Source organism: Hyla sarda, chromosome 3 (genome assembly GCF_029499605.1).
Source record: "Hyla sarda isolate aHylSar1 chromosome 3, aHylSar1.hap1, whole genome shotgun sequence".
NCBI classification, from domain to species: domain Eukaryota; kingdom Metazoa; phylum Chordata; class Amphibia; order Anura; family Hylidae; genus Hyla; species Hyla sarda.
Genome location: NC_079191.1, coordinates 249,190,748 through 249,217,215, shown reverse-complemented (window position 1 = coordinate 249,217,215; position 26,468 = coordinate 249,190,748). Strand labels below are relative to the sequence as shown.

Sequence of the window (26,468 nt, the reverse complement as noted above, 5' to 3'; positions counted from 1 at the left end):
TGATGAGCTGGGCGGAGCGCCCGCCTGGCAGATCACATGGGGTGCTCGGAGCTCTGGTCCTAGCTCCGCTCATGCCACAAGGACCTAACTTGCATAAAAAGAAAAATAGCGATAACGGCGCAACGGCTGGGCCATTGAGGACATTGTAAGTAGCATTTTGATCAGTATCACCTGCACTACAAGCCTGTATGACAGGTTAGTGCGGGTGATACTCAGGACAGATTTCCTTTTCAAAGCAGCAATTTTTTTGCCTTTTTTGTTAGGTAAAATGGTAAGAGTTGAATTTAATTCTTAGGGGAGGGGTTTAGCCACTTGACTTTTTTACCCTTTATTTTTGCTCCTGCAGGGGACGATTGATTTCAAACTTTGACTTGCAAATACTGAATAGTGCTATGCATAGGCTTAACACTGATAAGTGTGATCTGTGAACTACTCTCATCTGCTAGGAGGCAGAACAGAGAAGACTGTAGGAGCCAGAGGGTAGAGGTGACTACATAAATTAAATGGTTTTAACACAAGTATATAAGGAATGTGTGTGGCATACGCCACTCCTAAAAACAAAACGAATTATCATTGGTAACAAAGATATATTGTCACGAGGTTTAAAAACAAATCATTTTATAACCTATTACCTAGTGATGAGACTGAGTAGTGTGCAGTCTGGAGTGGTCTGATAACATTACTTCTTTTCCTGAACATCCAGATTCCATATACATGTAGAACTTGTTTCTAAAGATGCTGTTAGACCTGTAAGGTAGTCCTGTAGAGAGGTGCTTGAGAAGGACTGCAAATGTGGAGGAGTTTATGAAGCTAGGCTGACAGTACATACGCCAACACATGACAATTGTATAGTTGTTGACTGCCAACCTGTCAGGCTTTTTACATATCTACACCTCTTTCTGTACAGTTTCCTACATTTCTGGGTCTTGTTTTATTTACGGAAACCACTGAAGTTATTTATTTGAACGCTCAGGGTTTTTTTTTTTTTTTTTATCAAATGGTCCCAGAAAGTTAAACTGATTTGTAAATTACCTCTATTAAAAAAAAACCTTAATCTTTCCATTACTTATTAGCTGCTGAATACTATAGAGGAAATTATTTTCTTTTTGGTACACAGAGCTCTCTGCTGACTTCATGAGCACAGTGCTATCTGCTGACACCTCTGTCCATTTTAAGAACGGACCAGAGCAGCATAAGTTTTCTATGGGTATTTGCTAGGAGAAAATCCCCATAGCATACATATGCTGTTCTGGACAGTTTAACTTTCTGCCACCAGTTGATTTTTTTTTTTTTTAAGTTTTCCACCAAAGTACCCCTTTAAGTGATTGAATTTTAAAGTAACTGATTCCTATTGTTGCTTTCCACCTCTCCCTTCACTCCAGTGGTAAAACTAGGGATCGACCGATTATCGGTTTGGCTGATATTATCGGCGGATAATCACGATTTTGGGCATTATCGGTATCGGCAATTACCTTACCGATAATCCGATAATGCCCCGCACTGCCGACCTGCACTGCCGACCTGCCCCACCGCGTCGCAACCCCCCACGCACCACCCCGGCCCCATTGCCTCCCCCCATCCCCGGTTTTATAATTACCTGTTCCCGGGGTCCATGCTACTTCTGGCTCCTGCTGCATCCTGCGTTACGCTGTGCGCAATGACGAGTGACATCACAGTCAGTGCGCACAGTGACAGCTCAGGAGGACGCCACCGGAGCCAGATGTAGAGTGGCCCCGGGAACAGGTAATTATAAAACCGGTGATGGGGGAGGCATGGGGTCCGGGGCGGTAGGGAGCGTGGTGTCAGCGATGGAACTCAGGAGGACCCCCGGACAGGCAGGGGGAGAGAAGCTGGTGGCGGCGGCGGCCTCTGGCACCGCAAAAGCCGCTGCAGTTCATTGATTTAAAGCGCCCGCTTTAAATCAATGCTCTGCAGCGGTGTCGCGGGGGGATAAATAGCCGATAACTTATACCGGAATATCGGTATAAGTTATCGGCTATCGGCCCTAACCTCCACCGATTATCGGTATCAGCCCTAAAAAACAGATATCGGTCGATTCCCTAGGTAAAACAAACTGATCATCAGGTTTTCTACATTTTCTGCTTTAATGGGAATGATGATGGAAACAGATTTGGCCATTCTCAGAGCTGGCGAGACCGATTCCCATTGTCATAGGTAACTGCTCTGCTTTGTCTGGAGTGGAGTTCTTAATCTTCTGAAAATGTATATTTAGTTGTTGAATGGTGGGAAAAAAAATCTTAACTTTGCATTTATTTTCTTCTCAGCAAGGTAGTGTGGCATCTGCAAAGCATTTTTAGTTGGGTATTAAGTCAATAATAATTCTAATTAGGCCTCTTTCACACTATGAAATAGTTTTAGGAACTTCCGTCACAAAGTACGTCACTAGATCGGGGAAAACCTGCCGTTATAAAACCCCTGACTGCCGTGACTAAATCGCATTGCAGCCTATGGGATTTTGTAACTGCCCGTTTGCACCCGTATATGCCCGTAATTCATTACGGACGTGACACAGTGACTGGACATAGTGGCGGAAAAATTACTACATGCAGTAATTTTTCCGCCATGATGTCCCGTCACTGTATAACGCCCGTAATGAATTATGGGCATATACGGTTGCAAACGGGCAGTTACAAAACCCCATAGGCTGCAATGCAATTTAGTCACGGCCGTCTGGGGTTTTGGAACGGCAGGTTTTCCCCGATATAGTGACGTAACTTGTGCCAGACGTTCCTAAACGGAACTATTTCACAGTGTGAAAGAGGCCTTAGAAAAATGTATTCAGCAATTTTAAGAGATGTGAAACATAGAAACAAAACATTTACAGGAATTTGTAGGTTCACAAACAGATTAAGATTAAAGAATTTGCTTGTAGAACATTGCTTTCCTGTGAGTTTCTTCTGTATATGACATAACATGTGCCTAGGTGTTATCTAGTTTATCACAAACCTGTAAAACCTACACATCTGACAAGCTGTTATGCTATAAAAGTTTTTATTCAGGGAGCCTGATCGGGTCCCATGGCTAAAGTACAAGGCCTTACTCTGACGCACACTGCTCTCCGAGAGACCTCAGCACAGAATGCTGTGGCACAATCCAGGGCAAGGTCAGGTTTGGTTTTTAGAATATTTTGAGACAGAGATGGGGACACAGCAGCAAGGGCTTGGTCTAAAAATGTAATGTTTAATATTTTACAGTTTTTTTTAATCTGTTTTGAACTAGGTAGAAGTTAGGAGCCTTATCTCCTGCTGTTCTTCTGCTGCATGAATGAAACTCTCAGAACAACCGGCTGGTGTGAATGTACCCTTGTGGTGTAGACGGAGACGAGATGAGCTGAGCCATCTTGTTGTTATTAGAGGTAGGGCTGGGCGGTATACCGGTTCATACCGAAGCCCGAAATTTTTGGGCTGCACGATATGAATTTTTTCCATACCGCAATACCGGTTGGGCCCCTCCCCCTTGGGAATGAATTATAAGCCCAGCACAGCGCTGTCCCCACATCTGGGAACTAATCATGTTACCCGCCAGCGCTGTTCTGCCCCCCCCCCCACAAAATCATGTGACCCACCAGCGCTGTTCTGCCCCCCCAAATCATGTCACCCGCCAGTGCTGTTCTGCTCCCTTCCCCCCCCCCCCCAAAATCAATTATCAGCCCAGCAGGTACTACTCACATATGTCACCCTCAAGCACTGCCCTCCTCTTTGTTGCGGGACGCCAGTGGTTACTGTACACCAGTGGTCTCCAACCTGCGGACCTCCAGATGTTGCGAAAAGTTATGCAACAGCTGGAGGCCCGCAGGTTTGAGACCACTGCCATACATTGTATGCCTAAGCCCAGGCTGCAAGAGATAAAGAAAATAAACTTTAACTTACCTACGTCGGCCTTACGCTGGGGACGGGAATGTCAGACAGCCGTCAGCCTATCACCGGCCGCAGCGATGTCCCGCCCCGGCCAGTGATAGGCTGAGCCCACTGTCATGTAAGAAGCTCTGGCCGGCTTCTTACATGACAGTGGGCTCAGCCTGTCACTGGCCGGGGCGGGACATCGCTGCGGCCGGTGATAGGCTGACGGCTGTCCGACGTTACAGTTCCAAGGAACAGCGTGAGGCCAGCGTAGGCAAGTTAGTTTATTTTCTTTATCTTTTGCAGCCCAGGCATAGGCGTACAGCAGTGGTCTCAAACCTGCGGACCTCCAGCTGTTGCAAAACTACAACTCCCAGCATGCCCGGACAGCCAACTGCTGTCTGGGCATGCTGTGAGTTGTAGTTTTGCAACATCTGGAGGTCCACAGGTTGGAGACCACTGGCGTACAGTATAGAGTTCCAGCACAGGCGGCCCGCAACAAAGATGAGGAGGGCAGTGCTTGCGGGTGACATATGTGAGTAGTACCCCGCTGGGGAGCAGAACAGCGCTGGCAGGTAACATGATTTGGCAGGGGGGGGAAGCAGAACAGCGCTGGCGGGTCACATGATTTGGTGGGGGAGCAGAACAGCGCTCGCGGGTCACATGATTGTGGGGGGGGGGGGGGGAGAAATACCGTTGTATACCGTGGAACCGCCATAAGTTACAAAAATACCGTGATACACACATTTGGTCATACCGCCCAGCTCTAATTAGAGGGTAGGCAAGCTAATGACTGAATGGTATTCTGAGATACCAGTGGCATACAGACAAAACATGATGGCAGTGCCCCCTAACCCATAAGGGTTTATTCACACATACAGTATCCTGCACATATTTGATGCACATGATTTGAAGCTGTGTTTAGTCATTTAGTTTACATAATTTAACATCTGCAGCTTCAAATCCTGCAGGATACTGTACATGTGAATACACCCTAAGGCTACCGTGTTTCTCCGAAATTAAGCCCGGGTCTTATATAAATTTTAGTCCCAAAAAACACACTAGGGCTTATTTTCAGGGTAGGGCTTACTTATTTATGGGGGTCTGCAGGAGTGTGGAGGATGGGGGGCTGTGGGAGGATGGGGGGCTGTAGCAGTGTGGAGGATGCCGCACCCCCCCCCCCCTATCTTCCACACTGCTACAGCCCCCCATCCTCCACACTGCTACAGCCCCCAATCCTCCCACAGCCCCCAATCCTCCACACTGCTACAGCCCCCCCATCATCCACACTGCTACAGCCCCCCCCATCCTCCACACTGCTACAGCCCCCCCATCCTCCACACTGCTACAGCCCCCCATCCACCATACTGCTACAGCCCCCCATCCACCCCTTTCCCCTGTCGTCCTCACACTCCTACAGTGCCCCCCACCCCTCTGCCATAATAAACTACCATACCTTACACCTTCATACCGTACGGAAGCTGCAGCTCTCGGTGGCGGCGGGACCTCCTTCTGTTGCTTAGCAGCCGGGGGCAGGGACACGTCCGTGCATACGCGCCGACGTTTTAAAGTGACAGCGTCCCTGCCCCGGCTGCTAAGCAACAGAAGGAGGTCCCGCTGCAGCTTCTGTACGGTATTGTAGGATAGATAGTTAGATATCTCAGTGTTTCCCAACCAGGGTGCCTCCAGCTGTGGCCAAACTACAACTCCCAGCATGCCCGGACAGCCAAAGGCTGTCCGGACATGCTGGGAGTTGTAGTTTGGCCACAGCTGGAGGCACCCTGGTTGGGAAACACTGAGATATGGGACCAGCCAAATGTGGGCATTACTAGCGGCCACGGTCCGGATCTGGAACGCAGTCCGTCAAGTTGATTACCCCTGGCCTAGGTCTTATTTTCGGGGTAGGGCTTATATTGCAGCCCACCCTGAAAATACTGCTTGGGCTTACTTTCGGGGTAGGGTTTATTTTCGGAGAAACAGGGTAGGTTTCATACAGGTATTTTTCTGAAGTGTTTTGGAAAACTGACACTTCATTTTTGAGCCAAAGTCAGATGTGGATTCAATAGGAACAAGTAGTAGTAGTAGTAGAAGTCTTATGTTTCCCATTCCTTTTAAAAATACTTCTGGGTTAGGCTCAACAATTGCACAGGCAGTTTTTAGAAAACTACCTAAAAAAACCTGCGTGGAAACCTAGCCTCAGGGTAGGGTCACGCATACATAGTTAGTACGGTCGAAAAAAGACATATGTCCATCAAGTTCAACCAAGGAATTAAGGGGTAGGGGTGTGGCGCGATATTGGGGAAGGGATGAGATTTTATATTTCTTCAATCCACCTCGCCTCAGTCCATTTATCCACCGACATCGTCCACGATCCATTTCTTTTAACAGCTTCCATCGTCGGGGTCTTCACAGGATTCGAACTCTCGACCTCTGCACTCCAAGGCTGCTGCTCTAACCACCAGGCCGTAGGAGCTGCTTGATACGCTGCTGCGTATACGCTGCATATTTCACACTGTAGAAAATCTGCTACAGACACACGGTGCTTCTTTGCTGCTTCCCTGTTTGCGCAGTGAGATTTGGAGGCGGGCACAGTTTCAGACATGACTGACATGGAGGCCGCCTTTAAACCTCATTGCTCACACAGTGCTGCAGCGGAGAAGAACACGGTGTTCGCCTGTACCAAAATACGCTACGTATTTTCCATGGTTGATTTTCTGTAGCATGAAATACGCAACACATGTGTGTGACCCTACCTTTTTAAGGAGTTTTTGAATATTTTGTACCTCCGGTAGCTCGAATAGTTGGAAGGAAAACATACATAAAAACAAAAAAATACTTCTCCCTCCCTTTCCAAATCCATATACTTTCCTAAAGTAAACACCTGCCATATTGTAAAAATGCTACTTGTGCTACGTGTAATGTTACTTAAAAAGAATGCGTAAAAATTAATTAAAGGCTAAAAGTGTGAACAGTTCCCCCAAGCAGTGTAAGAAGTACCATAGCTCCTCAACATGTGCAGCATCCATTCATGCCATCTAAGCCTATGTATGCATGCACAGATTTCCATAAAATCACCAGACCTGGAGAGAACAAATAGTCATCCCACATCTTACAATGGCCTCAGGCTACAATATTTTCAACATACAATTGTCTTTTCTGGACCATCGTATCTTGAAACCAGACTCGAAATATAATTCTACTTACAGTCCAGATCTGCGAAACATGTCAATGGCTGGAAGAGCTGATCAGTAATACAGGTGTTATACCAGTGAGACCCCCGTTCTGTTCTGGTAGCGCCTTCCTACAGTACATGGGAATACATGTTCTGTACTCTTTACCTGGCTGCCCCTCAAGGTGTGGATGGCTCCATTTTACTTTTTTGGGACACTGTGGGGGAGATTTATCATAACCTGTCCAGATAAAAATTGTTGAGTTGCCCATAGCAACCAATCGGATCACTTCTTTCATTTTTGTGTTCCTTCTACACACAGTGATTTACAGATTCCAGCAGATATTTCTTCAGACCTTCTTTAACTGTATTTTATTTAATTAAATGTATTTATCTTGAATCCTCACTTTTTCCTATTTTTGGATGACATTTTAGGGACTTTAGATCCGATTACCAGGGTCTCATAAAGTAATGGTCTCAACATACAATGGTCGTCCTGGAACAAATATTGTAACCACTGATTGTAAACTGAAAATGTAGAATTATCAACCTGTTAAATACATTCTTGGCAGGGAAGGGGTTAAAGGCCAAGAGTGCCTTATTTGTCTGCTAAAGGCATTAACACAGCTTTGCAAGTGGTCTTCATAAAAGATGTCCAGCCATTCTTCTGCTGATATCTCTTTCAGAGCTGGCTGCACGGCTGCTTGTCATATAGATCCTGCAGCACTCAGCTCCTGGCATTGTCCGCGCTCTGTTCTATCCATACTGGATTTTCACATAACAGAATTCCTGCAAACTTTCCATTCAGAATTTTGCAGGGAAATGCAGCGGTGGATTACAATACCATGCAAGTAGATGAGAGGTTAATAAATCTCATTCACTTACTGCAGATTTTTCCTGCCTGAAAATGTACTTTGGGGGCAGATATTTTAAAATCTACAGTCTGTTGGTTTATTTGTTGCAGACATTAACCTGAAAGTAGAAGCGAAACTGTAGTAAATTCTGCAAACAACCCTCTAACCTACTTATATCACGTAACTTAAAAGGGCGTACTCCGCACCTAGACATCTTATCCCCTATCAAAAGGATAAGATGTCTGACTGCAGGGGTCCCACCTCTGGAGACACCCGTGATCTCTGCTGCGGCACCCCAGACATCCAGTGCATGGAGTGAACTTTTCTCCATGCCGGATGACTGGCTTGACTGGCTATGTGGGCCAGAGGCTCGTGATGTCACGCCCAGCTCGTGCTGTCATGGCCACGCCCCCTAAATGCAAGACTATGGGAGGGGGCGTGATGTCTGTCACGCCCCCTCCCATAGACTTACATTGAAAGGGTGTGGCCGTGATGTCTCAAGGGGGGAATGACCGTGATGTCACGAGCCTCCAGCGCTGCACCCGACACTTTAAACAAACTCTGGGTGCAGCAGGCAGATCACGGGGGATCCCAGCAGCGGGACCCCTGTGATCAGACATCTTTGTCTAGATGTCTATGGGTGGAGTACCCCTTTTAAGAATCAGGAAAAAAAAATACATTTAAGGAGGTATGTAGCCATGTCTTGGCTGACTGTCATGGGTGTGATTGCAATTTTTCCTTTGGGGGGAGGGGTGGGGGGTTTATGATTCGGCATTAGCATTTCTTGGTATATAGCCGGTGTAGAGCAAACCTGTGTTAAACTTTTTACATCCCTACGTTGCGGGATAGTTGGAGTACAGCTATTTAGTGCCAGGCAGGCCAGTCAGGGTGTCACCTGATGAGGTAGCCCCCCCCTCCCCGTCGCTCTCTAGCAACGCTACTGGTAATAAAGGGTAGATAAGGAACTTTGGCTATTAACATAAGGGAAAACTTTTCTGATTTAAAAAAAATGCTTTTGTAAGTGGATTTCCCGGGTTTTGCTTACGTGCGATCTATTTATCAAGGTCGTGCGACTATTTGATAAATAGGTCGCATGTACGCAAAAGTAAAAAAAAAAAAAAAAAAAAAAAAAAAAAGTCATATAAAAGCCATATGTTTGAAAAGAATGATAAATATATATTTATTTATTTTAGAGGAAGGATATGTACCTTTTTCTAAACAATTTATCCTTTTCCTGATCCCCCTAAAAAGATTTATTGTGTTCATTCTGTTATTTATTCCCTTTAAAATTGTCCACACGGCAGTTTCGTTATATCTGGCAGCTTCAATGTTTGACAGATAAGGGATTAGGCTGCGTGGAAACAGTGATGTCATAATCAGGTTAGGAAAGCTTACAAGCTGTAGTTAAATCCTTCCTAAATTGACTTTCTCTCATGTAGAACAGACCCTTTCTACCATAAACACTTTACTCATTCTTGTTTTTTTCTAGAATATTGCAGTCAATACTCCTTATGATATTTGTAGTTAGGTTGTTTGATGTAACGGTAGCCGGAGGGCTTACCTCTGCTTCCCTGGTGTATGTGGCTCTGTCATTGCTAGAGCCTGGCTGGACTAGGCTCCATCAATGGATCGCAGAACACACAGATCAATGGAGTTCAATAGAACTCTATTGATCTGTATGTAGAATCTAATGGTTCTTCCTGAAAGTCTAATAGTGTGTAAAAAAAAAAAAATGTATGAAAGTTTAAAAGACACACACGTTAAACCCGTCCATGTTAAAAGTTCAAATCACCCCCTTTTTCCTATATAAAAACGTGTAAACATAATAAAAAACATATTTAGCATCGCTGCATGCGCAATTGTACGGACTTTTAAAATATAACATTAGGTATACCATACGGTAAATGACAAAAATGTAAAAAAAACATACCAAACCCCAGAATTGCAATTTTTATAATATCCCAGAAAAAAATATAAAAAAGCGATTAAAGAGTCAGATCAATACCAAAATGGTACCAATACAAAAAACAGATTACGGTGCAAAAAATTAGCCCTCATACAGCCTGGTATGCGAAAAAAAAATAAAGCTACAGGGGTTAAAAAATGGCTATGAAAAAGTTTTCGAAAGTTTTTTTTTTTTTATAACATGACATGACGGAAACTATACAAATCTGGTATTGCCGTAATCAGGCGGCCTAAATCAAAACATGTTAGCTCAACCACAAAGTAAATGGCATAGAAAAGAAAACCACCAAATTTGCTAAATTATCTTTTTACTATTTCAATTTCACTTCACCGATTATTATAATTTTTTTTATAGAGAGAGAGAGGTGTGTGTGTATGTATGTATGTGTATGTATGTATATATATATATGTATGTATAATATATATATATATATATATATATATATATATATATATATATATATATGAGAGAGAATATTTTATTTTGTTTTGGAGAATATGTTATTTAAAAATGAAAAGATATCATTATAGTAGTTAGTTCTGGCTATTATAGGGCGAGGAGGAAAATATGTGTAAAAGCGAAAACTGGTCCGGACAAGTGGATCGTCATGAGGGACAAGTAGATTTTGCTCTGTTTTTAGTCCCGTTGACAAGTAGTTTTTTTATTTTCCACACCCCTGAACCCTATATTGAGGGCTTGTTTTATGAAAAACAAAATCTAAAAATACAAGAACAAAAATTTGCTTTGTCCTTTTTACAGGGGTATTTCAGCCCTTAAAACATATCCCCCATCCTGTGGTGAGGGAATAAGTCTTTGTTCAATGAAGGTCTGATCTGCCCATGTCACCGAGAAGTATTGTATGCATTCCGTGCATTGTCTATGGGGGCGCCAGAGATACTTGAGCACTGTATTTTGCTGCCTCTAGCGCTCCCATAGAGTGTACATCGACCCACCAGAATAGTTACATTTTATAGGACTATTTTAGTTACTTATTTGGGGTTAGGTTTTTTAAAAAATATCAAGAGCGACACCAGCAGTAAAGTTGATGGCCTGAATCCTGAAATGCTAGAGCACTTTCAGAACATATGCACCATGTATATCCGACAGCTAGGGTGAAAGCCATGAAGTAGTGGGGAATGGCAAATAATATAGAAATGTTCTAGTTTACCAAATGAATTAGTTATTCTAATAGAAATGCCTGTGTGTGCTGGCAGAGCCCGGTCTAGGGAAGAACTTATTTTACAAAGGAACAAAAATGTGATTTTCTCCCCCCATTGGTTTTAATACTGTTTCCGCTGTCACATATTTGGCGTAGTAGTGACTGCTTTAGTTTCTGAGCAGGCTTTCACTTGTCATGCAGTTTTTTGTGTTGTCCAGGGTGTGAATGGCTTCCCCCTGTTTTTAATGACATGCCCTACTTGTGAGAATACTTTAGGGTAACGGGTAATTATAGCTGTTGTTCACCCCGCACATATTAAAAAGCTCCACCGCCTTTCCTATTTGACCCACTTTTGTGAATCAGTTGTTGTGCTTTTTTTTTTTTTTTTTCTTCTCCTCTCCTAACTTTAGTCTGTAGAAAAAAGGCAGTTTTAGCTATTTCACAATTTAGAAAATTTAGGCTACTTTTCACACTTATGAAAGTGTCTCCGTTACAAACGGACGTTAAGGGCCTTTTTTTTTTTTTTTTTCATTCTTACCGCCCTTTTAATGTCCGTTAATGTAACTGAGCCTTACAGGAGTCATAACGGGCAAAGAGGGTCCCATGCTTGAATGGTATTCCTCTAACATCCGTTATACCTCCCGTTATTTTGGCCGAAAATAGCGAGAGAAAGACGCCACAAGCACAAATTTTTCTCCCGCTATCTTCCTAACGGACGTCACTGTCATGGTAGTGTGAAAGGAGCCTTAGTCAAATGCTGGACAGTTACTTTTTTCTGTTACAGAAAGGTCTAGAAAGTAAGCGATAAGGAGTTGTTGTTGTTTTTTATAGATGATAAATCTCAGTAACTCTGTTTTCCCCAGGGCTGTAATGTCAGTAAGGTTGTGTTTGCACAGCTTTATTTGCTTTCCTTCTAAGGGAATGTTCACATGTTGATAACTCTCAGTAGGTTATTGCTGCAAGTTTTTGCTGCTATTCCGCAGTGTACCCTAAGTGCACTTTAAAAATAAATTAAATAAAAAAACAAAAATGCTGACTTACTGTGGCAGAAAGCAATGGGCCATTTTTACTTTATTGCTTGAACATGCTCTGCTTAGAACTACATTCATACCACTTTCAGCAAATCTTAGCTTGGCTAAATAGCATGTTATGCTACACTGTGGTCCTCCTAAATAAGTGTATATGAGTAGGCAGTTGCCAGAATGTAGTTCTTAGCAGGGTACTTTTAGGCTACTAAAGTGTATAGGACTGCTGCAGAGCACCATGGAAAATGTTAGAAAATTAACCTCAAATCTCATCTGTGCTGTCTCACTCCTAAGCCCTGTTTTGCACCCACATAGTGCTTTACCACCATACAAGGGGTATATCCTTATTCTGGAGAAATTGGGCTATTGGGAAATTTGTGGAGCTTTTTTTCTCTTACTACTTGTAAAACTAAAATAAATGTAATTAATACCAGCAAGTTAGTATTAAAAATCAAATTTTTCACTTTTACGGCCCATTGTTCAAAAAACCTGTGAGGAGTAAGTACTCACTGTAACCCTTATGTTCCTGGAATGGTCTAGTTTCCATAATGGTGTCACATGTGGGGGGTTTCTGCTGTTCTGGCATTATGGGAGGTTTGTAAATGCACATGGCCCCCAACATCAATTTCAGCATAATTCTTTCTCCAAAAGTCCAGTGGCACTCCTTCTGTTCTGAGACCTGTAGTGCGCTAGCAGAGCACTTAACATCCACATATGGGGCACTTTCTTAACTTAAGAAATTGGGCATCACAATTTGGGGTCGATTTTCTCCTATTACACCATGTGAAAAGAGAAATTTGGGGCAACACCATCATTTTAGTGTTAAAAATCTAATTTTCCATTTACACATCCAACTTCAACGCAAAGTCGTCAAACACCTGTGAGGTGTTAAGGTTAACTATACCCCCTGAGGGGTGTAGTTTCCAAAATAGTATGCCATGTGTTTTTTTTTTTTTGCTGTTCTGGCACCCTGGGGACATTCTAAATGCAACGTGCCTCCCAAAAACCATTTCAGCAAAATTCTCTTTCAAAAAGCCAAATTTAGCTCCTTCTCTTCTGAGCATTGTAGTGTGCCAGCAGAGCACTTAACGTCCACATATGGGGCATTTTCTTAATCTGGAGATTTTGGGCTTCAAATTTTGGGGTCCATTTTCTCCTATTACCCCTTGTGAAAATGAAAAATTTGGGGTAATACCATAATTTTTGTGTTTAAAAATCGCATTTTCCATTTTCTTTTCCAACTTCAACACAAAGTCATCAAACACCTGTGAGGTGTTAAGGCTCACTATACCCCTTGTTACGTTCCTTGAGTGGTGTAGTTTCCAAAATAGTATGCCATGTGGGGGTTATTTTGCTGTTCTGGCTCCATGAGGGCTTCCTAAATGCAATACGGCCCCCAAAAACCATGACCCAGCAAAATTCATTTTCAAAAATCCCACAGTTGCTCTTTCCCTCTTGAGCCATGTTGTGAGCCCGCAGAGCACTTTGTCAACATATGATGTATTTCCATACTTGAGAGACATTGGGCTACAAATTTTGGGGGGCTTTTTCTCCTTATCCCACTTCTAAAAATGAAAAAAAAAAATGGGTCTACAAGAACATGTTATGGAAAAAATTGAGATTTAGATTTTTCTTCTCCAATTTGCTGCTATTCTTGTGAAATACCTAAAGGGTAAACAAACATTCTGAATGTAATTTTGAATACTTTGAGGGGTGTAGTTTCTATAATGGGGTCATTTATGGGATATTTCTCACAGAAAGGCCCCTCAAATCCACTTCACTTAACTGGTCCCTGAAAAAATTCTGATTTTGTGAAAATTGCTGAACTTTGAAGCCCTCTAATGTCTTCAAAAAGTAAAAACATGTCAACTGTCTGATGCAAACATACTGTATTTGTGAATCAATATAAAATTTATTTGGAATATCCATTTTCCTTACAAGCAAAGAGTTTCAAAGTAAAAAAATGCTAAATTTTCATTGACATTTTGGGATTTTTTACTAAAGGAAGGATGCAAGTAATGGCGAAAATTTACCACTATGTTAAAGTAGAATATGTCCAAAAAAAAAAACGGAACAGAAAGTAAATAGGTGCAAACAGTGATGAAGGATTGTAAAAAAAAATCCCATTGACATCAATGAGATTATTTTACAGCCATTTTCAACCAGTTTGAAAAATTATCAAACGTAATAACGGGCATTTATTAAAAGGGGCAGATGGCCTTGTGAACGAGCCCTTACATGTATAAAAGATACCTTTTTTTTAAAGGGCCCTTTTCTCAATATATAATTTTTTTTTATCCAAAGTTAATTGAGCAGCCTAGCATCTAGATTGGCAAACACATGCTACTCCTGCCCAATTGTAAACATATGCTTGTCGTTTGTATACTATGCAGTGGCCGTGCCATGTTACGGTTTACTAAGCTCCTCTTGTAGTGAATGGGAGCTGAGCTGCTGTAACATGGCACGGCCACTACATAGTATACAAATGACAAGCATATGTTTACAATTGGGCAGGAGTAGCAAGTGTTAGCCACTCAAGAGGCTAGGCTGATCAATTACAGTAACCCCTCGACATGCGATGGCCCTGACATATGATTAAATCGACATACAATGGCCTCTCAGAGGCCATTGCATGTCGATGTCAGCATCGACATACAATGCTTTTATATGTCGGCGCCATCGCATTAACTGCTATCCGACAGCGCAAAATGCTTAAGCTGCTGTCGGATAGCAGTTTAAAGGAAAACCGTCACATATTTTCTCCCGCACTATCCACCGGTATTGGTGGATAGTGCGGGAGACGCTGATTAAAACGAGCCCTACCGTGGTCTGATCCACGCCGCCGTTCGCCCGCACTTGTAGTTTTAATCTCTGTGTATATCCGGCTGTAAATGGCAAAGGCGGGGCTTTTGCAGGCTAACTGACACTGACGTCAGCGCCGCTCATGAATATTCATCCTTCCTGTTCTCCCTCTCTTCGCCGTTCCTAACCAGAGGGAGGGATGAATATTCATGAGCGGCGCTGACTGCAGTGTCAGTTAGCCCGCAGAAGCACCACCTTTGCCAGTTACAGCCGGATATACACAGAGATTAAAACTACAATTGCGGGCGAACGGCGGCGCGGATCAGACCAAGGTAGGTCTCGTTTTAATCAGCGTCTCCTGCACTATCCACCAGTACATGTGTATAGTGCGGGAGAAAATAGGTGACAGTTTTCCTTTAAGCATCCCGGACAGGTTCACTTACATATCCCCGCTGCTCCGGGTCCACTTCGCGATCCTCCGGCGTCTTCTGTATCTTCTCCAGGGTCCAGGCCTCGCTTTCCGATGTCGTTATTACGCCAGTGCGCACGCCGTGCCGGCGCAGCAGCATAATAACGTCACCAGAAAGCGAGGCCCGGACCCTGCAGAAGATGCAGAAGAAGCCTGAGGATCCCCACATACGATGGATTCGACAAACGATGGGTCGTTTGGAACGAATTACCATGGTATGTTGAGGGACCACTGTAATTTTGTCTTAAAAAAAAAAAAAAAACCTTTTAAAGGTAGCCATTACACATGTAATACCTTTCAGTTGACCCCTTAAGGACGCAGCTCATTTTCACCTTAAGGACGCAGCCCTTTTTCGCAATTCTGGCCACCGTCACCATAAGCATTAATAACTCTAAGATGCTTTTACAGATTATTCTGATTCTGAGATTGTTTGCTTGTTTTTTCGTGACCTATTCTACTTTTTTAGTGGTAAATTTTTGTCGTTACTTGCATCCTTTCTTGGTGAAAAATCCCAAAATGTCATGAAAATGTTGCATTTTTCTAACTTTGAAGCTCTCTACCTGTAAGGAAAATGGATAGTCCCAATAAATGTTATTTTTATTCACAAATACAATATGTCTACTTATGTTGGCATCATAAAATGGACATATTTTTACTTTTTGAAAAGGGCTTCAAAGTATAGCAGCAATTTTCAAAATTTTCATGAAAATTGCAAAATCTGAAGGGACAGATGTTACAGAACTACAACTCCCAGCATGCCTGGGCAGTCTAGGCATGCTGAGAATTGTAGTCTGGCAACATCTGGAGGGCTACTGTTTGGGCACCACTGTAACAGTGGTCTCCAAACTGTGACCCTCCAGATGTTGCAAAACTTAAACTCCCAGCATGCCCAGACAGCCTTTGACTGTTTGGGCATGCTGGGAGTTAGTTTGGCAACCACCAGCAGTAAAGATCGCTTTATTACCCCTTTCCCCCCCCCCCCCCCCCCACACCGTCGCTTCCCTACCTGCGCCGCTGATCTCCACAGTCTCCCAACGATGATCGGCGGTCCCCACGGCATCTTCTGATCAGGTACCCGCTGCCATCTTCTCCCCCTGTTCTGCCCGACATCCAGGGGTGGGCAGAGTGGGGGGGTTTCCATGGCAACCCCATGTTGTGCACTGCCATTGGTCAGAATTCATTTCTGACTAATAGCAGGGAATAGGAGGAGATCGCAGCACTGCAACCTCGCTCCTATCCCTCACTGACAGCTCCGATCATCCCTATTTTCCGGGCGATCGGGTCACCAGAGATCTGATCAGCCCGGAATAGCAGAAAATCGCATGTCTGAATTGACATGCGATTTTCTGCGATCGCCGAAATGGGGGGCTTGGGGGTTCTCAGGACCCCCCCTTGGCGATGTGCCGGGATGCCTGCTGAATGATTTCAGCAGGCATCCCGGTCCGGTCCCCAACCGGCTAGGGGCGGGGACCGGAATTCCCACGGGCGTATGCATACGCCCTATGTCCTGAACAGGTTAAAGGTACGAAGGGAAGTCTTCTGGCCCCGTGAACCTTGATTTTATCTGCATAATATTTGTTTGAGACTTTTTAAATCTTATCCACATGCAGCGAACATTTCTGCTTAGAATTTGACCTGTGATATGGGTTTCTGTATGGGGATAAAATCGATGCTGAAGCCGCATTAAAATACTGTGGGTGTGATAAAAACTGCGTAGACTGACTTTTTTGTTATCGGTTTTAGAAGTTATCCACAGTAAGCCAACAGATGGCACTTGATAAATAAGCTGCTATCCTGTTGTATTTCTATGGCAATATTGTAGTTTATAGGGATAAAAGGAGGATGACATGTAGTCCATACTGTAGATTACAACTACACAAACTAGAGGAGCATAGGACGATGCTCTTCAGTTTTGTGTGATCTTAACGTATAGGCCCAGATATATTAAACTCTGTGAAGGAAAAAAATGAAGTGATTTTCCCACACCAACCAATCACAGCTCAGCTAACCAGCTCTGGTAAAGTGAAAGCTGAGCTGTGATTGGTTGTTGTTGGAAAATCACTCCACTTTTACTCTGTCTGATAAATCTGGCCATATCTATTGCAGTGGTCTCCAGACATCCAGTATGCCCGAAGATTAAACTGGGTCTGTAACGTAAAGACTCCTTTAGCTATATCTAGAGAGCGACCAGGTTGTAGAGTTCCTCTCTTTATTCTGACATTTTTCTATAACTTTGCGTATTTGACGTGTTCCTTTAAGGACATGTGCTTTACCTGGTGCTTATGAGAATGTTCAGTCAGTGGGAGTCCTCCTTCCATGCTGAAATTCAGAATAATTGAAAGCATTTCACAATTAGTTTTTCCCAGTTTGTCAGCCCTGTTTGTAATGTGATGTTTTGTGAATTTAAATAATTCTCCTTTTGCCGGTAGCTTATTTTTTAATGGTTTTCTCTAATAATAGTAACAAAAGAGAACTACAGGGACCATGTTAGCTTCTTTCTGTGTGGCTAAATGGGAACTCAACAAAGAGCACTAAATAAGTAGCCCCCTTACAGATGTCCCGCTGATCGGTATAAAAACAAGTTTCCTTAATTCTGTCACATGGCTTGTTTCCATCTTTTCCTGGCGCGGTTAGGCAGCCCACAGCTTCCGCTGGACACCATTATAATTAACAATCGGGCCCTATTTTAATTGCTTTTTACAGAGGTCTTTTCATGATGTGTTTTTTTTTTTTTTTTTGCACAAAAGTGTTTTTTTTCCCCCTCCCCGTAAAGTATGTGTGTAGAATATATATATATATTTTATTAAAACTTTCATACACAGGGACACTATGGAGCAGTTGCCCATGGCAGCCAATCTGATTGCATATTTCATTTGGAAAAAGGGGCCTTTTGAAATCTGCTCCTTTTTCCTCTGCACAAATTTTCATAAATCTTGCTCATAATGTTTATACATATGTTTTAGTTTTTATACATGGAAATTTATTTTCAATTAAAGGAAACCGGTCACATTGGAAATGCATCATGTTATAGAGCAGGAGGAGCTAAGCAGATTGATATCCAGTATAACTTGTCATTTATCTATGTAAACTCTGCTTATTCTGGACTAAGTAGTCATGTAGGCGGTCCCAGAAGAACTGACCAATCAGAATGCGCATTTCACTGGTAAAACACTTGTATTACTGAAGTGCATACACTGACTGGCTGTCTGGTAGCGCCTTCCTACAGTACAGGGTGGTACTGCATGTTCTGTGCTACCCTTTTCCTGTGTCAGGGTTAGCTGCTTCTTTTGGACAACAGGTGGTGTGGCTCCATTTCACATTTTTTTGGGGACATTGTGTAACTCACCCTGAAGAATCTCCTGTCATTCACATACAGTGATTTACAGTTCCCAGCAGCAATTTCTTTCTTTTATTTGTAGGGGCTTGCTTTATCTGTATTAAATATTTTTCTTTTATCCTCACTTTTTTTCTATTTTTGGAATAGAACCAATTACCAGGTTTCTATAGCTTTATGGTCTTGTGGTAAAGTGTTTAAACGTCACAGGCTGGATTTCCTGGACTGGAGGACAGGTTGGATGTGGGACTGTTCCAGTCCACACCCCTAGTCCACTTTGGGTTTCCCCTTATTTTAACCCCTTAAGGACCCGGGGTTTTTTCATTTTTTGCATTTTCGTTTTTTCCTCCTTACCTTTAAAAAATCATAACTTTCAATTTTTCACCTAAAAATCCATATGCTGGCTTATTTTTTGCGCCACCAATTCTACTTTGTAATGTCAGTCAATTTACCCAAAAATCTACGGCGAAATGGAAAATAATCATTGTGAGACAAAATTGAAGAAAAAAAAAACTTTTGTAACTTTTGGGGGCTTCCGTTTCTACGTAGTACATTTTTCAGTAAAAATGACACCTGATCTTTATTCTGTAGGTCCATATGGTTAAAATGATACCCTACTTATGTAGGTTTGATTTTGTCGTACTTAAGGAAAAAATCAAAACTACATGCAGGAAAATTTATACATTTAAAATTGTCATCTTCTGACCCCTATAACTTTTTTTACTTTTCCGCATATGGGGTGGTGTGAGGGCTCATTTTTTTGCACCGTGATCTGAAGTTTTTAGCGGGACCATTTTTGCATTGATAGGACTTATTGATCGCTTTTTATTCATTTTTCATGATATAAAAAGTGACCATAAATGCACTATTTTGGACTTTGTAATTTTTTTGCGTGTGCGCCATTGGCCGTGCGGTTTAATTAACAATATATTTTTATAATTCGCACATTATAAAATCATTTTAGACGCGGCGTTCATCTTTGAATGCTGCACGCTATTAGCCACGGGTCCCGGCCATTGTTAAAGGCCGGGCCCGACCCGATATGACATGGGGCCACGCCGTGGCCCCCCATTATAGAACGGGAGCGGACTCAGGACATACAGGTACGCCCTGGGTCCTTAACAGGTTGTTGTCTTCAGGTGAGGTTGGGTGGCTGCTGATTGCTGGAGAGACGGGGGAGAAACAGCTAGAGCTAGAGCTGCAGCTGAAAACCTATGAGGTCTGAACCTTCCTCTATGGACATTTGTGAGTTTGGGGCCAGACATTAGGCCCACAGCAGGATAGAGAGGTATCCTGATGTTTAGTTAGAGCTGGGCAGACTTAGGTTTTGTTGTTTTTGTTTGCACTATGCTTTGTGCCTAAAATTCATTTAAATAAATATCATCTTGGACATTTGAAACCGACTGCCTGTGTGAATATTGTCATTGCCGACCCCACCATGTGAGTCGTTCCCTACAGTCTCAACATACAATGGTTTCAACATGCAATGGTCGTCCTGAAACCAATTAATATTGAAACTTGAGGGACCACTGTATCTATCTAGGCAAGCTGGGTGACCCCTTAAGCAGGTATGCCGGTTACCTTACTAGTAACTGAAATCTTGGGTTTGGTTTACACAGCAGAATTTCATCAGTTAAAATAATCCTCATCAGGACCTTCAATTGACATCAGTGGGGTTTTGATTCCACAAGGAGTCCTGGCAGAATTTCCACTTAGAATTACTACTTTTTGCAAGGAGAAGGAGAGGAAATTCTGTTGTGTGAACCTAACTTTAGGCTTCATGCAAACACTTATTATGTAAAGTCCATGTGAGACCACCAGCCATGAGATTGAACCCCTTTTGGCTGCAAACATAAAGCCTTTGTTGCATTGCTCGGAATGGGTTGACCCAAGGCCCTGTAGTGTGAAGAAGCCTTTTAACAACTTAACAGAAGGGTGGACTCAAGGACAGTTCACTAATAGGTGAGGTGGAAATTGGATTAAGTGAGGTCTAACATTCAACTAAAACTCCTGAAATGTATTATTCCTGCTTCACAATCTGAAAGGGTTACTATGGTTACCAAGCATAGTTTGCCGCAGCAGAAATGACCAAAGTCAGGATGTGCACTTTCGATTTTTTTTCTTTGAAGTCTCATACTAGCTTTTTACATAAGGCTGATCTCCTTTTGTTAGTGGTTCCCAGATGTAATGTCTGTATCTAACATTGTCTACTATTAGGGGTGTGTGTGTGTGTGTGTGTGTGTATGTATATATATATATATATATATATATATATATATATATATATATATATATATATATATATATATATATATATATATATATATATATAGTATAATTTGTATAGAAACCTCCTCCGATCATTGACTAACAGGGTAAAAAATTTTATGAAAGTCCTGTACAACTAGCAGGGCTTTCTATAAGGGCATTTTTGTTGCATCCTGACAGCTCTTAATGGGAACCATGGCTTTACTTATCATACTAGCAGTACCTCTGCCATTAATGCTGCTTCCCTCCAGGGACTGGTATTTGGGAAGACTATGGAAGCAGTCATTTCTTACAGTGCTACTTAGAGGAAATCTTGTGCATGCTTCTCCGTGGTTACAGACTACACGGGGATCATGTCATGTCAGGCTCTTTTCACACTGCACCTCTGTGTCCTTCAAAAGACAACCGCTGTGGATAAGTTTACCACTGAAACCGCTGTGTGAAAAGAGCCTAACTCCCCACTTTTTAGAGAGTATTGTTTTACAAAATTTTCAACTAGAGATGCATGAAAATTTTGCCAACTGAAATCCTTGACCAAAAATTGTACATTTTGCCAATAGAAAAATATGGGCCATAAATAGGGGTGGATGCTGCTTGTCAACAATATCTGCTGTTCGTCTGGTCTGACTGTGTGTGATCGTGGTGGAGATACAAAGGACCCAGAGAAATGTGGGATTACATCTGGTTCATCATCTTCATCACTTCCCCTACACAGTCAGCAATGTCCTCATTTGATGGGTCATAGGCATGCCTCCTCCCTGCCTCTTACAGTGGAGAAGTGAGGCAGGACTGCTTCAACGGGTTCCCCGCTGCTGCCTGCCCATGTTACCACTCAGTCCTACCGGGGTTCCGTTCACTGATAGAACAGGGCTGATGAGACTGGCAACCACTGCACTAGTCGGGGATGCCTAGCCAACCGACCTGGCAAATCCAGATTAAAAGCCATGGAGGAGGTAGACGTACATGCCTCCCGTCTGGGCTGACTTGTGCGACAGGAGAAACTTCATCTTGTAGCTGTCACTGAGGATGTGCCCAACTGGCAGCAGATGGACAGGAGCAGACAAGTTGGCAGGTAATGCAGAGCTGGCTGGATCCCACTGATCGCAGAACTAAAACTCCCAGCATGTGCTCTAACTTTTGCAACACTACATGCTGGGTTTTAGTTCTGGTTTCAGCCTGTGGCAGAGTATAGGCTGTGGCAGGCCATGCTGAAAGTTGTAGTTAGTAACCCAAACTAGTACAACTTTTTGCAGAGGTACTGCAAATTCCCATAGCAAACCTCTCCTGCTCTGGATAGTTACTGACAAGGACAGAGGTGTTAGCAGAGAGCACTGTAGTCAGACAGAAAAGAACTACACAACTCCCTCTGTAGAAAGCAGCTGATAAGTACTGGAAGGATTAAGATTTTTAAAAAGAAGTAAATTACAAATTTGTTTAACTTTCTGGAACCAATTGATTTGAAAACATTTGTTTTCCACCAGAGTACCCCTTTAAGTGGACAGAGCATGTCATATTTGGTTTGTTTTGGTTTTTGGCCAAGCACCACCTACATTTTTTGTTTCAGTGCACCACTATTTTTTAAAGGTTCTAGTGGCATGCCTGCAGTTTAGATCGGTGGGGGTCTGGGTACAGAGACTGAAACAAGTGGGCAAAAGTCCTCCGCTGATATTTGTATAGTTTGTTTCCACCTGGCTGTCCTTGGAAAGCCTAGTGTGCTATGCATGGATTTATAGAAAGTCTTTGAGACTTTATAAAACCATACATGGCACGCTCATCTTTCTGAGAGCCAAGCTGTACATAGTGGAAATCAACCAGCAAAGGGCTTAGCTAACATAAGCAGGCATAAGTGGTCCGCTATCGGTGGGGTCTCAGCACCGCGATTCCCCACTGATTTAAACTACTTTTGTGTCACATGACTTGTTTGAAACCGTAAACTACCCTTACATTTTTTTCTGACTACCGGAAGTATTCAGCATTTTTGAGAAAAAAATAATAATAATTTGGTGAACAGATGTTTATCTAGAAATTTACATTATCCTATGATATAGATCTGTAATGTAGTTAATGTAGTATGGAATTAGATTGGACGTGAGATTAAAGTGGTGTCAACAATAACTTCGTTAGAAAATCAATCCTTAGTCGTCTTTTGAGACGTGATGTTAATCCTTATGATTCTTTTACCGTTTATGGTCTTTGCACAGAGACCTGTTACTGTTGGAAGTTATTGGTAGGAGGAATGGTCAATAAAGTTGTTTAAATAGGGCAGTTGCAAATTATGATTACAAAATTCAACCTTTTCCGATAATAGGAATATATCAAATCCTCCTTGAACATGAAATTCACATAGTGTGAGTAACCAACTTCATTCTGTACATTACTTTCTTGGATCTCTGCCACCAAAACCATTGGATAATTATACAACCACTATATGGTTTGTTAGTAAGATAGACAACTGGGCTTTCATGTGTGACCCCACGAAGAGATTGGTTATGTTGTAAGACATGTGCATACCTATGGTTTGGTTTGGGGTAATTTTTACACCAAAATGTTGCATATCTTTAGTAGAGGTGGCCCCTTTTCTTAGTTAATCTCGCACTTTGAAAAAGCCAGTCAATGGCGAAACGTCAGAAAAGAGAGATATAATTTTAGCTCAGCACTGTGGAATATGTTTTATAAATAGCTGTGTAGTTAGCTGGCTGAATCAAATTAAAGAGAGCCAGTTAGACGCACAAATGCTGGATGCATGGTTTGAAAAAGTGAATACACTGGCTTTCTTAAGCCAGCTAACTATATAAAATATACTCTGCCATAGAATCTATTCACACTACATAGTGCAATGCATAAATATCAGAAGACATATACACAGTGCTGTAATTTTAAAACGTCACTGCCACCCTGTGGCAACAGAGCACCAATTCATTATTATTTGGGTGCTTCTAGTCAGGGTTATCCCTGAGGGAATTTGTTTCCCCAAGGAATTTAGTTGGATTTACTTTGTTTGCCCGGAGACCCCCAAGGGACCTTTTTTGGTAGTGTTGCCTTTTTCTTAGTTGACATACAGTACTGTTTAAAGGGGTTATCCAGAGAAAAAAGTTTTTTGTTTTTTTTTGGCTCCAGAAAGTTAAACAGATTTGTAAATTACTTCTATTAAAAAAATCTTAATCCTTTCAGTACTTATGAGCTTCTGAAGTTGAGTTGTTCTTTTCTGTCTTGGTGCTCTCTGATGACACGTGTCTCGGGAACCATCCAGTTTAGAAGCAAATCCCCCTAGCAAACCTCTTCTAAACTGGGTGGTTCCTGAGACACATGTCATCAGAGAGCACTTAGACAGAAAAGAACAACTCAACTTCAGAAGCTCATAAGTACTGAAAGAATTAAAGTGTAGCTCCCACCATCCTTATTTATTTTTTTTATTTTTTTTACTGTCCCTGCCTATTGCCCTTCTATCCCTAACCCCCTCCCTGCTTTTAATATTTTTTTTTAGCATATTAAAAATGCCTTTTTGTCTGCCTGGTAGTGTGCTCACTACCAGGCAGACTTCCCCAGCAGGCACGACATCACTGATGCCTGCTAGGGGGGGGGGGGGCACACTTCCGCCCTTAGTTAATCTACACAGGGTGCCTCCATCTGTTTTCGCCACTACAACTCCCAGCTTGCCCTGACATCTATTGGCTGTCGGGGCATGCTGGTAGTTGTAGTGGTGAAACAGCTGGAGGCACCCTGTGTTGAAAACAAGTTAGGGCCATGGGGTGCTACCCCGTTCCGTTCCCCTGCTCTCACTCAACCCCCATGTAAAAACCTTGAACCCCGCTCTCCCCTAAAGATAGATACATACTGTAGAGTCCTGCAGCGGGCGTGCAGAGGCAGCAGCGGCGGTGACATGTGCGGGAGGAGTGGCCGTGTGAGCCCAGGGAGGCAATGCTCTATCTCCTGCCTGTCTGACTGACAGGCAGGGAGCGAGCTCAGGCTGAAGGAATAAGGACCTGCAGCCGGCCACTAGGAGGGAGACCCCCGAGTGGCCACTTTTCAAACAAACTAAAACTTTTTAATAAAAAAAAAAAAAAAATGAAAATATATTCGAGATCTTGTAGTACATATGTACTACAACATATAAAAAAAAAAATGTTGATGACATTGCACATTTAAGATTTTTTTTTTTTATAAAAGTAATTTACAAATCTTAACTTTCTGGAGCCAAAAATTTCCTGGATAACCCCTTTAAGGCTAGGTTCACATCAGCGTTCAGAACTCAGTTTGCTGATTCTGTTATTTTGACAGGGCTTTAGCGGATAAAACAAAAACCTTCAAGCCAGGTTTTTTCTCTTATAAAATTTAGTAAAATCAAGGTGAATGGGGACCTGTCAAGTTCCTTTGATGCCCGCTGCAACTGAAAGCGTTATGATTTTTAGAAAGTGAGGATTAAAAGACAAAAGTGGAAAAATGAAATAACCCAGAGTCATTAAAGGAAAACGCTCATCCTGTTCACCCACACTAAACCCAATACACATGGTTATAGTGCGGGTGCACAGGATAGCGATGTAGGGTCTCGAACTACTATACGTACCTGCAGCCCGGAGCGGCGGCCCTCTGAAGGTCTGCTTCTTTCTTCGGTGAATTGCACACTGTAGGTGGGCCCGGTGAATTTGATTATTCATGGACCCTAGTCATGTATGCAGAAGTGCTCACGGGAATGTCCATGAATAGGAAAATCAATGGCTTGTGCCATAAGAATCTTTGTTTTGGATGTACTTTCCAGAAGCGTTGCTGACCAAGTGCTGTACAGAACTCTGCCGAAGAATTAGTTTTTTAAATATAAAATGGTTTCCATGATTTGTTCTGGTCTTTTCGACGATTTGTAAACAAAGTTGTTAGGTGTTAAAGGGGTACGCTGGTGGAAAACGTGTTTTTATTTTTTTTAAATGAACTGTTGCCAGAAAGTTGAACAGATTTGTAAATTACTTCTATTAAACAAATCTTAATCCTTCCAGTACTTATTAGCTGCTGAATACTACAAAGAAATGATTTTCTTTTTGGAGCACAGTGCTCTCTGCTGACATTTCTGTCCATTTTAAGAACGGTCCAGAGCAGCATATGTTTGCTATGGGGATTTTCTCCTACTCTGGACAGTTCTTAAAATGGACAGAGATGTCAGCAGAGAGCACTGTGCTTGTGATTCAGCGGAGAGCTCTGTGTTCCAAAAAGAAAATTTCATCTGTAATATTGAGCAGCTAATAAATACTGGAAGGATTAAAGGGGTAGTCCAGTGGTGAAAAACTTATCCCCTATCCTAAGGATAGGGGATAAGTTTGAGATCGCGGGGGGTCCGACCGCTGGGGCCCCCTGCGATCTCTCTGTACGGGGCCCCGGCTCTCCGCCGAGATAGCGGGTGTCGACCTCCGCACGAGGCGGCGGCCGACACGCCCCCTCAATACATCTCTATGGCAGAGCCGGAGATTGCCGAAGGCAGCGCTTCGGCTCTGCCATAGAGTTGTATTGAGGGGGCGTGTCGGCCGCCGCCTCGTGCGGAGGTCGACACGCCCCCTTCCAGCGGGCTGTCGGGGC

The 26,468-nt window shown here is 42.7% G+C and overlaps 1 protein-coding gene across 4 annotated transcripts in view; it reads left to right on the top strand.

The window, feature by feature from the left end:
- The window catches only part of MAN1A1 (mannosidase alpha class 1A member 1), a 242,319-nt gene that overhangs the window by 58,737 nt on the left and 157,114 nt on the right, over nucleotides 1-26,468 (top strand). The window contains exon 1 of one of the 4 annotated variants that reach the window (XM_056566447.1): nucleotides 15,148-15,167. The exons of 2 other annotated variants lie outside the window; for them this stretch is intronic. The gene's annotated coding sequence lies outside the window, so the exon portion shown is untranslated. Of the gene's footprint in view, nucleotides 1-15,147; nucleotides 15,168-17,429; nucleotides 17,450-26,468 lie in introns of those variants that run through there. One more of the 4 variants, XM_056566446.1, reaches the window with a different exon arrangement.